Source organism: Rhinopithecus bieti, unplaced genomic scaffold (assembly GCF_001698545.2).
Source record: "Rhinopithecus bieti isolate Rb0 unplaced genomic scaffold, ASM169854v2 scaffold_17861, whole genome shotgun sequence".
In the NCBI taxonomy this organism is placed as follows: Eukaryota; Metazoa; Chordata; class Mammalia; order Primates; family Cercopithecidae; genus Rhinopithecus; species Rhinopithecus bieti.
In genome coordinates, this window is record NW_016809830.1 from 3,039,580 (window position 1) to 3,044,623 (window position 5,044).

General features: G+C 45.8%; 1 long non-coding RNA gene across 2 annotated transcripts in view; it reads right to left on the minus strand.

Annotated features, from left to right (window-relative positions):
• Positions 1–2,229: 2,229 nt before the first annotated feature.
• The window catches only part of LOC108541048 (uncharacterized), a 12,815-nt gene continuing 10,000 nt past the window's right edge, over positions 2,230–5,044 (minus strand). For both annotated transcript variants that reach the window (XR_001888844.1, XR_001888843.1), the window contains exon 3: positions 2,230–3,406. This is a non-coding gene — a long non-coding RNA (uncharacterized LOC108541048). The remainder of the gene's footprint in view (positions 3,407–5,044) is intronic.

Below are 5,044 nucleotides of genomic sequence, written 5' to 3' on the forward strand. Positions count from 1 at the left end.
AATCGCACTTCTGTCTCGCCGCAACCAAGTTCCAGACTCAGCTCCCTGACAGTCTAGGGGTTAGAGAAATAGGCAGTGTGTTCCTCTGCACATGCAGAGAGAGCTTTTATTTTTATTTATTTGTTATTTATGAGATGGAGTCTCCCTCTGTTGCCCAAGCTGGAGTGCAATGCTGCAATCTCAGCTCACTAGAGCATCCACCTCCCGGGTTCAAGTGATTCTCCCACCTCAGCCTCCTGAGTACCTGGGACTACGGGCGGGCGCCACCCTGTCGTAGAGACAGGGTTTCGTCATGTTAGCAAGGTTGGTCTTGAACTCCTGACATCAGGTAATCCACCCATCTCAGCCTTCCAAAGTGCTGGGATTACAGGTGTGAGCCACAGCGCCCAGCCCAGGGAGAGCATTTTTGTGCTTTAACAAAGCATGATATCAAAGTAATATGAGTAAGCTAGATGGGCAGAGAAAGAAACACTGGCAAGCTGCATTCTTTCAAAGCCAGACTGCACCTGAGTTGGGAGGAGCAGAGTGCGCAAGAGCAGATGAATTCAGCGATACTGAGTTCAAGTGTGGCCAGCACATCTCTGCTCACAGCACACAGCCAGCTGTCAGGTGAACTAGATTATATATAAGTAAGCACATGTCTCTAATTGTTGAGTCAGGGGATATGAAGTCACATGGCTATGCCTGCAAGGGAGGCTGGGAAATGGCGCTCAGCTGGGCAACCATGTGCCTCGCTACGGTCTGCTGTTATGAAAGAAGTCAGATGTTGGGGAACACAGAGCAGTCTCTCTCACAAGGGGGGATAAAGAGAGAAGATTGAGGAGGGGAGCCAGGCACGGCAGCTCAGGCCTGTAACAAGCCTCCCAAGTTGCGGCCAGGAGTCAGAGACTGTAGTGAGCTATGATGGCACCACTGCCCTCCAGCCTAGACAACAGAGCAAGACCCCTATCTCTAAAAAACAGAGGAGGGAATTAGAGAGTGAGAAGAGAGCTGAGAATGGAGAAGAAGAGTTAATTATAAGTAGAAGAAAAAACTCCAGTTGCTGAGGCAAAGCCCTGGGGTTAGATTCCAATCAGTGCCAACAGCATCATAGCAGTTGCTGAGTTGTTATTCTGGGGTTTAGGAAGAGGATGTCTATGACTACAGTGAGGAAGGGGGGCCTATTCCATCTCCTGGGCCTTACCAGCCTCCACTTCAGGCTCATCTTGTTTCTGTTGTGATTTTGTGCTTCCGACTCTTAAAACTGTTCTGCATTTTGTTCCCTTTTATTTGCCCACTGTGGTTAAACAACTCAAACAGACAACTTGAACAAGAGCTATGACTGAACAGGGATCATGAAAAGAGGGGGTCCCCTAGTCCCACTATGAATGGAAAAGTAAGCACGCTTCCTTCCCTTTGCATAGTGGGCATGTTTTTTCAAAAGGTTCTTGCAGATGTTGTCTCAATTCCCTCTGTAACAAAACTGCAAGGCAGGGACAGGCACTGTTAATAATAAGTAGTGAGGGTGCAGTCTCTGGGGTCAGACTGCCTGATTGAAATCCCAGCTCTGCCATTTATGAGCTGTGTGATCTTGGGGAACTCACTCAACTCCTCTGAGCTTCATTTCTCTCAACTATAAAATGGGAAGCACATGGCAAGCACTTTACAGGTAGGGAAACTGAGATTCAACTAAAGGGATTTGCTTAAAGATTCAAAATCTGGTTTTCTAACTTCCAATTCTACTCTGCCTGAAAGCATAGGTTTTATGGAGCTCAAAGTAGGTGAGTGACTTGTGGCATGAAATCAAAATTAATGTAAAATTATGAAACAGAACAAAATATATAGATCAGAGAAAAGAAACCCAAGGAATGGTGATGTAACACGGAAACGAGCCAGGGAGGTAATGAGAGAAAAAGAATAGAGCTAGGCAGAGGGGAATCATGGCTGCCAGAAGCATGAAGAGCCTGAAGCTGTCGTTTTCCAGAAAAGGAAACTGAGGCATGTGGCAGTCACATGCAACTCCAGCAGACAGGACTGCAGCAATGTGGAAGGAACTGCATCCCCTGAACATCAGAGAACTTTCTCATTCTGGCGATTCAGCCTCCCGAGTTCCCGGGGAAATTCTCTGGCAGGACTTTGGAATCTTCACACTGGCTGCCCATCACAGAGGTCAGACAAGCACGACCAGTTGAGTGAGGAAAGCACACATCACAATGCGTTCTTCTTGCTTTTGTTTTACTTTAATCCCTCTAGGAATAGGAGACAGATAACCTTTCAATAACCTGAAATTCCAATAAAAAGAAACTCTCTCTGAAAAGTACACAGTGTTTGGGAAGGCTTCAGTATTTAGTAGACTTTAAAGATTTTCATCAGCCCTCCAATTTCTCTGTGTGCTTTGGAGGCATTGAGGGGAGTAATATTAGCTGAATAAAAGGTCACCACCACAAGAATTGTTTTTAGCTACATAAATGTGACATGGCAGGGTTGAAAGCTCTAGATAGATATTAAATTGCTGGTAATACTTGTGAGTAGGTGCAACTATCATTTTCCACACCCCCAGGCAGCAGGGATGGCTTGTAAATTATTTTCCTCTCTGTTTTTGGTCTTTTTCTACATTCTGGTCCTCATTTCCTCTATGATTTTTTTCAAGCTTCACCTGGCTTTGCAGCTATAAACATTTCCACTTAAATGCTGTGTTGCTGGTTCTCAAACTTGAATCAGAATGATCTCGGGGCCTTTGGAGACACTGATTGCTGGGCCCCAGCCCCAGAGTTTCTGATGCAAGACGTCTGCGTGGGAACTGAGAACCAGTGTTTCTAACAAGTTCCCAGGTGACGCTGTTGCACATGGTCCAGGACCCATACTAGGAGAATGGCTGGCTTAGATCGCCCTCCCTTGGCTGCGCCCTGGACTCTGTCCTAGCCAAGGCCAGCAAATCACTCTGCACTTTTGTCTTCCTGTGGTTCCAAGGAGACTTTCCTTGTCAATATTGTAGCACTCCATTCAAAACCCAAAGATGTACTGATGAAGCTTCCGGGGGGTGCTGTGGAAGTCAGTCTGAGAGCTGAGCAATGCCAGGGGGCACTAAGTCTTGGGCGTCTCATCCCAAAGCCATCCCAGAAAGCACCCTGCTTGTTCTTTACCCCCAAGGCAGGTGTAGATTCCACGTTAGTCCTTAAGGTTTGCGATATCTCTGGCTGGTCCCCAGGGTTGGCTTTGATCAGAGGCCCTGAAACCTGGAGCTGAGCAGTTCTCCCAGCCATCCACTGACCCAGGAATGCCAGAGACCTCCACAGGGATCTCCCTCACCAGAAAGCCAGCACTGACCCTTAGCTGAGGGTGGGAGGACCTAGCAGGACATTTGTCTGATGCGTTGGGTCTTAAGGATCCAGGAACTTTGAAGTCCAGTCTGACCAGCAGTCTTTACCTTAAAAAGTGAAAAATAAATAAAACATAAGATTCATTTCAAGTTCCTCAGAAAGAAAGCAGTGAGTCACTGAAAAAAAAAAAAAACTCTTTTCCATTGAAAATGATAGATTAGATTATAAATATTAGATGTGTTTTCTAAAGGATTGAGTGAAAACCTTATTTGGGCATTCTAAATTCCTTAGTAGGCTGGTCATTTAAAAGGAAGCAATGAAGGCCCTTTGATTCCTCTACTTCGCAGTCTGACAAAGTCTACAGTTTTCCTAGGAGGCTTCCGGTGTGTTCAAGAAGGCAGCGGGGCTGACACTGGTCTCTTACGTGCTGCCCTCTCGTGGTCTCCCAAACACATGCAGCTAAAGTTTTCTTCCGATCCCACTCATCTATTTGTTCAAATCAACAGGAACAGAGAGCCCAGGACAAAGGGGAACAGGTGATGGAGGTCGGCTACAGCACAGCTGATTCCACAGGTCTGATTAAGCTACTGCACTCCAGCCTGGGTGACAGAGCAAGACTCTGTCTCAAAATAAATAATTGGTATTTTTCCATAAAAATATGTTAGCAAGAAATGTATAATTTATTATATTTAAAGGAATTTATAAATATTATTATTAATGTAAATATTGTCCAATTTTTTTCCACTTCTAGTTTCTAGTATAGTAAATATCAATAGATATATCCCACATAATAAACAAAGGCTCTTCGGGTCCCAGATAATGTTGAAGGTATAAAGAAATCTTGAGTCCAGATAGTTTCAGAATCACTGATGTAGAGGAACTGTGGGATTGCGGGATGGCTCCAAAGCTCAGTTTGCACATGTGTCCTGGGCCCCGATGTAACATGAGGAGAGATTTGGGGTGGGTACCAGTTCACTAGTTACCTGATTTTAAAGAGTGGAAGAAAGAGTGTTAGGTTCAACACTTCCCCAGAAATAACCTGTTCTCAGGTTGCATTCAACTTTCCCTGAGCCCAGGAAAAGTGAGGCTCCTTTGCATTGCACCTGTGCTGTGCCAAAAGGAGCAGTGGCCCCAACTGAATGTGTGCTGCTGTGTGATGCTAGGCAAGCTTGTTTCCCTGGTGCCACTGCAAAGTCTGTGGCTGAAGAGTCTAATAGGCTGGTCCTTGCAGCAGCTGTGGGTTCCATACAGGGACTGGCCTGAAACAGATCCCCACAGCTTCTCACTACTGTACTGTAGAGACCAGAAAGCTAAATGTTACATTTTTTAAAACACATTTGCAGCTAAGATACTGTTATCAGATACTCTAAATTGTGTTCCAGAAAAGCATATAGAAACTCTAACCCCGACCGGGCGTGGTGGCTCACACCTGTAATCCCAGCACTTTGGGAGGCTGAGGTGGGCAGATCACGAGGTCAGGAGTTCAAGACCAGCCTGACCAACATGGTGACACCTCATCTCTACTAAAAATACAAAAATTAGTTGGGCGTGGTAGTGGGTGCCTGTAATCCCAGCTTTTCAGGAGGCTGAGACAGGAGAATTGATTGAACCCGGGAGGCAGAGGTTGCAGTGAGCCAAAATCACACCATTGCAATCCAACCTGGGCAACAGAGTGAGACTCCATCTAAGGAAAGAAGGAAGGAAGGAAGGAAGGAAGGAAGGAAGGAAGGAAGGAAGGGAGGGAG